Here is an 8509-nt window from a genome sequence, read left to right on the forward strand (position 1 = left end):
GCAGGTCAGGAAGCAACAGAACTGGACATGGAACAACAGACTGGTCCCAAAGAGGAAAAGGAGTACGTCAAGGCTGTATATTGTCACCCTGCTTATCTAACTTAAATGCAGAGTACATCACAAGAATGCCGGGCTGGAAGAGCACAAGCTGGAATCAAGATTGCCGGGAGAAATATCAATAACCTCGGATATGCAGATGACACCACCCTTATGGAAGAAAGTGAAGAGAAACTAAAAAGCCTCTTGATGAAAGTGAAAGAGGACAGTGAAAAAGGTGGCTTAAAGCTCAACATTGAGAAAACCAAGATTATGGCATCCAGTCCCATCACTTCATGGCAAAAGATGGGGAAATAGTGGAAACAGTGGCTGACTTTATTTTTGGGGGCTCCAAAATCACTGCAGATGGTGACTGCACCCATGAAATTAATAGACACTTGCTCCTTGGAAGGAAAGTTATGACCAACCTAGACAGCATATTAAAAAGCAGAGACATTGCTTTGTCAACAAAGGTCTGTCTAGTCAAGGCTATGGTTTTTCCAGTGGTCATGTATGGATGTGAGAGTTGGACTATAAAGAAAGCTGAGCACCGAAGAATTGATGCTTTTGAACTGTGGTGTTGGAGAAGACTCTTGAGAGTCCCTTGGACTGCAAAGAAATCCAACCAGTCCATCCTAAAGGAGATCAGTCCTGGGTGTTCATTGGCAGGAATAATGTTGAAGCTGAAACTCCAATACTTTGGCCACCTGATGCAAAGAGCTGACTCATTTGAAAAGACCCTCATGCTGGGAAAGATTGAGGGCAGGAGGAGAAGCGGGCAACAGAGGATGAGATGGTTGGATGGCATCACTGACTCGATGAACATGGGTTTGGGTGAATTCTGGGAGTTGGTGATGGACAGTGGGGCCTGGCATGCTGTGGTTCATGGGGTCACAAAGAGTCGGACACGGCTGAGCAAATGAACTGAACTGAGTCTCTTTCTGTTTTGAAAGTAAGTTCATTTGTATCATTTCTTTTTAGATTCCACATATAAGGAATGTCATATCGTATTTCTCCTCTGTCTTAATTACTTCACTCAGTATGACACTCTCCAGGTCCATCCATGTTGCTGCAAATGGCATTATTTCATTTTACTTAATGGCTGAGTACTATTCCATTGTATATATGTACCACATCTTCTTTATCCATTCCTCTGTTAATGGACATTTAGGTTGCTTCCATGTCTCGGCTACTGTAAACAGTGCTACAATGAACACTGGGATGCATGCATTCTTTCGGATCATGTTTGTCTCCAGATACAGCCCAGGACTGAGACTGCAGGGTCATAATGGTAGCTCTGTTCTTAGTTTTTTAAGGAACCTCCATATTGTTCTCCATGGTGGCTGTACCAATTTACATTCCCACCAACAGTACAGGAGGGTTCCCTTCTCGCCACAATTCTCCAGCACTTGTTGTTGGTGGATGTTTCGATGATAGCCATGCTGACTGATGTCAGGTGGTACCTCACTGTAGTTTTGATTTGCATTTCTCTAATAACTAGCAATGTTGAACACCTTTTCATGTGCTCCTTGGCCATCTGTATGTCCTCTTTCAAGAAATGTCTATTCAGTTCTTCTGTCTATTTTTTGAGTGGGCTCTTTTATTTTTTTCCTGATGCTGTTAAGTATCATAAGCGGTTTGTAAATTTTAGAGACTAATCCCTTATTGGTCACATGATTTGCAAATATTTTCTCCTAATCTGTGGCTTGTCTTTTTTATTTGCTTTTTGTTTCCTCTGCTATGCAAAAGCTTTTGAGTTAAGTTTAAGTAGGTCTTATTGGTTTATTTTTGCCTTTTGGGTTTTTTTCCCATTATTTTGGGAGATGTACCAAAAAGATATTGCTGTGATTTATGTCAGCATGTTCTACCTCTGCTTTCCTCCAGGAGTTTCATAGTGTCTGGTCTCATGTTTAGGTCTTTAATCCATTTCGAGCTTGTTTTTGTGGATGGAGTTAGAGGATGATCTAATTTCATTATTTTATATATGGTTGTCCAGTTTTCCCAGCACCATTTGTTGAAGAGGACAGTCTTTCCAACATTGTGCAGTCTTGCCTCCTCTGTTATAATTAGCTGACCGTAGGTGCATGGGCATACTTTTGAGTTTTCTATCCTGTTCCAACAATGACCTATTTTTGTTTCCTTGTCTGATAAAGGAGGAGACTGAAGTTCCCAAACCTAAACCAAGGAATATCAACCAAATAAAAGTGAATCAATGGTTTGGACTTTTCAATTCTCTCACATCTGAAGTCCTATCCCATAACTCATGGACTCCAAACCATGCAGATGAACATTCTGTTAAATCAAGCGTGATGAACTGGAAACAGCTTGGGCATGAGAGCCAGAACTCCAATCACATCTATCTACTGTTTTGAGTCCTTGAAAAAGGCGCTTAACCTAGCTAACTCTGTCTAATCACCTGAAAAATGGGTATAATTATGCCAATCTTGCAGTGTGTTTGAAAGGATTTGAGATAACGTAGGTGAGCCCCTGCTGTTTGACTCACAGGAGGCATTGAATACTGAGAACAACCAGACATGCATTGTCCACTGGAAGCCTTCTTTTTCTGGACCACAAGACCCCTGAAGAATGTAGTTTCATTTTCCTGATTTTTTGAGTTGACTGTTGACTCTTTTTCATTTATTTCCACTTCTGCTTATTTAGTAATGAAAATAATTAGGGCTCCTAATTTTCTTTTGTGTAAACCCCATATATTTTGATATAAATTATTTTTATCCTCCAAATTTACTTCATGAAATGTTCTGACATTGTCAGTTTGGTCCAAAAAGATTTTTTATATTTTTTAAAAATTTTATTGAAGGCAGCAAGATTTTTAAATGGGAGTTTAAAATTTTTACTTTTATTTTTTCAAGTTCTAAATGGTTGGGGTTTTTAAATTATTATCGCACTTTAGATTTTGTCCTTTATCACATTGTGGAAAATAAATATGACCTATACAAGTGTTAACCAATAGAAATATAATGCAAGGCACAAATGTGAATCACATATATAATTTAAAATATTCTAGTATTGACCCTAAAAAAGGTAAGAGTAAACAGGTAAAATTAATTTTAATAATATTTTTATTTAACTCAATATATAAAACATTATCATTTGAATATTATTCGATATCAAACTTTTAATGATACATTTAACATTCCTTTTTTTGGTACTAAGTCATTGAAATCTGATGTGTGTTTTATACTCACATCCCATCTCCATTAAAACTACCCACATTTCAAGTGCTCAATGGCCAGATGTGAACTGTGGCTACCATATTGGATTTTTTCTTAGGTTGTTGTTAGTAGCTCAGTCAGTCGTGTCCAACTCTCCGTGACCCCATGAACTGTAGCCTGCCAGGCTTCTCTGTCCATAGATTTCTCCAGGCAAGAATACTGGAATGTGTAGCCATTCCCTTCTTCACAGGATTTTCCTGACCCAGGAATTGAACCCAGGTCTCCTGCATTGCAGGGAGATTCTTTACTCTCTGAGTTACCAGGGAAGCCCCATTTCAGGTGCTCAGGGGCCAGATATGAATTGTGGTTAACATATTGGATAGCTTAGGTCAATATTATTTGTTTTTTAAAGAAATTATTAGAGTAATTTTAGGCTTAGAGTATGGTAAAATTTTGTTCCATAGATGCTTTAAAAAAAAAAGTTTATTCTTTGTAGGTCTCAATGTATTTCTACTAGAAACAGCTTTTAGATTGCCTTTATGACCTCTTTATCTTAACTCTTGTATCTACTGGATCTGCCAAAGCATAACAAATGTTCCCACTACAAATTTTATTCCATCAGGGCTTTTGCTCTTGCTGTTTATAGTGATGTTTTCTGATGATTTCACTTTCTATATTTTAGTACTATGTTTATTGATGCATATATTCATGCCAGTATATTCCATTACAGTATGGAATTCACATACTCCATCATTATAAAAGGTTCTTTTCTGACCTGTTTAGCATCTTTTGCCTTGAGTTCTAATTTCCTGATATTAACACTAAGATCTCTCTGGATTCTTTGGGGTTTCCTTCGCCTGTATACCTCTGCCCAGTCTTATACTTTCAACACTCTATGTTGCTTCATTTTACATCTAGTCTCTAAATAGCTTTAGGAAGCTCAGTAGTGAATCTGTGGGCTTATAGACTCCAATTAAAGAATCATCTCTCTTCCACAGCCACTGTAACTATTGAGCCTTGGAGAACCACGAAGCTCTTTAGCATATTCTTCTTAATAACATTAATTCCCTATAGTACACTGCAGTCTGAAAAATCACTTTCTTATCTATTTTCTGCTTAATCTTCACAACTACCTTTGAAGTAGAAAGAGCAGATACTGTCCACTCATGGTGAATCTGAACATACAGTGCAAGCTGCTCAAGTATTATAGTCCCAGGTCTAAGTTAGCTCAGGTGTTTCAGAAACTAATTTAGTGGAAAGAATGTGGGTCAGCAAACATGCAGATGGGGGAAACAGGGTGACTCCTGGAGTGTTCCAATTTCTTTTTTCTTAAGTATAGAGAAGTTTAGCCTTTTGTTCATTTAAAAAACAGTTATTGACTATACTGTATATGAAGAACTTTGTCAGGCAGTGGGAACACAAAGTTGAATAAGACTTCATTCCTGGGGCTTCCCTGGTGATGCAGCAGATAAAAGTCTGCCTGCCAACGCAGGAGACACGGCTTTGAGCCCTGGTCGGGAAGATCCCACATGCTCTGGAGCAACTAAGCCAGTGTACCCCAAGTACTGGGTGCTTGAGCCTGTGCTCTAGAGCCTGGGAGTGGAAACTACCGAGCCCACAAGCGCTAGAGCCTGTGCTCCACAACAAAGACGCTGCCATAACGAGAAGCCCATGCGCTGCAGCTAGAGAGCAGCGCCCACTCGCCACAATTAGACAAAAGCGTGTGCAGCAACAGAGACCCAGCACAGCCAAAAATAAAGAAACAAACTTTAAAAAATGAAAGGCATCATCTCTGCTCCATGGCACTCACAGTATAGTTTAATGATCCTCGAATGTGGCTGATCATCAAAACTGACTAGAAAAAAAAGTATTTTTGATTAAGGAGTCTCTTGGTATCCTTCAAGATATTCTCAAGAACCACTGGGCTAATGCCCAGAAATCTGTTTCACAGTTTCACGGTCCTACACAGAATGGGGAAGACGGGACATTCAAGGGAAACAACGAACTATTGGCACATTTAGAAATTCTTACAATAGCTTTCCTTATACCGTGTCATTGCAGTCTCATAGTGACGCAGAAGTGGGTTATGTTCACTTACAAAGGTCAAAATGAGAAGCAAAGCGATTTCCCAAACCCATAACCAGTGAATGTTGAAGAGGGGCCTGGAACTGAATGGAGTTCATTTCTCTAAGTCCTGCAGTCTTTCCTCTCCACAGACACTTCACCAAACCAAAGAAAGGAATGTGTGTGTGAGCTGCTCTTTCCAACCCCATGGAATGTAGACCAGAATGGTAACACATAAACAAGAGTAGGGGAGGAAAGAGAGAAATTCCTAGCCTTATTACTGACAGACTGACCAAGAGCCTGCCACAGTATCTGGCTTATAATAAGAGCTCACTCAATAAACATTTTTCAGTTGAATTGAAAGACTTGTCCTGACTACAAATGGAAAAGGGCCAGGCTAGATTAACGCTGTAATTCCCCAAGTCGAGAACTCGAGCCCTGGGATACTAATAGCCAGTCGGTCAGTCAGCCCACCCAAAGAAGGCAATGGCACCTCACTCCAGTGCTCCTGCCTGGAAAATCCCACGGATGGAGGAGCCTGGTGGGCTGCAGTCCATGGGGTCGCTAAGAGTCGGACGCGACTGAACGACTTCACTTTCACTTTTCACTTTCATGCATTGGAGAAGGAAATGGCAACCCACTCCAGTGCTCTTGCCTGGAGAATCCCAGGGACGGGGGAGCCTGGTGGGCTGCCGTCTATGGGGTCGCACAGAGTCGGACACGACTGAAGCGACTTAGCTGCAGCAGCAGCAGTCAGCTCACCAAATGCCAACAAATCTATTAATATGCTACATTAAATACATACATGTAAAATAAAAGTTAATCCTCACAATAACTTTATGAGGGGGAAATCATTATTAAGCCTATTTTCTAGATGAGAAAACTGAGGGACAGAGACGTTAACTAATTTATTCAAGGCCACAAAGTTAAAAACTGTTGGAGGCAGAATTTGAATGCAGCCAGTCTTGCCGCAGATACCATGCTTTTAACCACTTCACCATAAAGTGACTCTGTAATATATTGGATTTCCAACCTTCAGCATTTTCATGGTCAAACTAAATTATGGTAGTTTTAGGGTCTACATTTTTTTTCAGCTGTACCATATTCTCTACAGCCCCAAAACTCAGCTAGGCAAATTACATTTAGTCACATCCCCTTTGACCTGAGCCTGATTTTGGCACACAACAGGCTACCTTATGCTTTTCTGCCTCAGGGACTTCTCCAAAACCATGGAAACCTGCTCAACCTTATTCAAGTACAGCCCGCTGATTTGAAGATGTTCACACTCCCACAGGCAGCCTTCCTCCAGAGGCGGTGAGCGTTGACGGGTAGATGTCATTATCCATAAGAGGAACAGTTCTGAGACAGGTTTCTCAATATCAGCACCATTTCACAGTTTGGGCTGAACAATTCTTTGTTCTGGGGGGTTGTCCTATGTATTGTAGGATATTTAGCAGCAACCTGGATCCCAGTAGACCTTCCTAGTTGTGACATCCGTAAACATCTCCATACATTGCCAAATGTCACTGAGAAAAATCACTTGCTTAGAAACCACTGAATTGTATGGATTGACAGAGGGTCCCCAAGGCATTAAGTCCAGCTGCCCACAAGTGACTAATTCAGTGACATAGCCTTTAATGGTTTTTCTCCCATCCCTTTTTCTATTTCCTGGGGTCACCTTCCATATAAATATCTCACCTAAAACCTTGCCTTGGGCTTTGTTTTCAGGGAACTCAAACTCAGATACTAGATTAACAAATAGTCCTTAATTATACTGATATAAAAGATTACAACTTTTGAAAATTTATGTCACTAATCTTCTAAAAAGACTAATTGATGATTCTTCTAAAAAGAAGAATTGATGTTTTTGAACTGTGGTGTTGGAGAAGACTCTTTGGCCAACTGATGCAAAGAGCTGACTCACTTGAAAAGCCCTTGATGCTGGGAAAGATTGAGGGCAGGAGGAGAAGGGGACGACAGAGGATGAAATGGTTGGATGGCATCACTGACTTGATGGACACAAGTTTGAGCAAGCTCCAGGAGATAGTGAAGGACAGGGAAGCCTGGCATCTGCAGTTCATAGGGTCGCAAAGAGTTGGGCATGATTCAGTGACTGAACAACAACAAATCTAAAAACAAAGGCGAGATTCACACATGATTCTGTCTGAGACTTTCAGACAAACCCTCATGGCTCACAGGAGACCACACTTCAAGAACCGTGGCCTGGATGACAACCCTGTGCAAGAGGAAATTTGTTTGAATTCTCTCACTTCCATTAGGAGGGTGAGACATGAATGGAGGACATCTAGGGTTTTATTGGTTCAGGAGCAGTGGCTCTCAACTCATCTTCGACTTTCCTGAACCAGGATCCCTGAGGTGTCTGAACCTGTTGTATTTTTAATAAAATTAGGTAGTCCTGATGCATGGAACCTAACATCTGTTCCAACAAGCCCATTCACAGGTACAGATTCTGTGTGAGGTTGAGGGGGCAAGCAACTCACTCAAGGACCCACAGAGAATATGAAGCTGACTTTCAGGACCAGCTCTTTTACAGACGTGGACTCCTCACTGTCATCGCTCCATTCCGAGAGACTGGGGCCAGGAAGATGAGAGGCAGACAAAGGGGGCAGGAAGGTCTTGACTGTTTGCTCTGCTCTGGAAGCTGCCCTTCGAGAGAACCCAGATGTTCTCTGATTCATGCCAATGGTTTGCATAGAAAGTTCTTGCTCAAGAAATGAAGGTCAAAAGGCACAGTGCTAGGAAGCAGTCCCTCACCCAGAGATCTGTTCCCCTTTCCAAATTTTGGACTCTATTTCTGTCTCCATTAAATACAGGTAGTTTTTCACCTTCTTTGAATCTTACTATCCAGGTATATTATTTGTCCTTTAAAACTTCACTTCATAAAAAGCATTCCCTTTCTTCTTTCCTTAGGTGAACCAAGCCAAAATAATCATAGAGTAGAAAGAATAAAGATGCATTAACAAAACTAAGCTGGAGCACTACCAAGGGACACAGGAAATGAAGGAGAAAACGTCCACTGCAACCAAAATTCTAAGAGAAAATCTGACAGCTAGTTTTTATTGAGATAATAAGCACATCTTTTTATCTACCTGTCAGAACAACTTCATGAGACGGGTATCACTGTTATCAACCCTATTTTATGAATGAAGAAAACAGATCCCGTAGAGAACAAGCTCAGGACTATACAACCTAGCAGAAAGGTGAACCAAGAAGGT

This window comes from Odocoileus virginianus, chromosome 31 (genome assembly GCF_023699985.2).
Source record: "Odocoileus virginianus isolate 20LAN1187 ecotype Illinois chromosome 31, Ovbor_1.2, whole genome shotgun sequence".
In the NCBI taxonomy this organism is placed as follows: domain Eukaryota; kingdom Metazoa; phylum Chordata; class Mammalia; order Artiodactyla; family Cervidae; genus Odocoileus; species Odocoileus virginianus.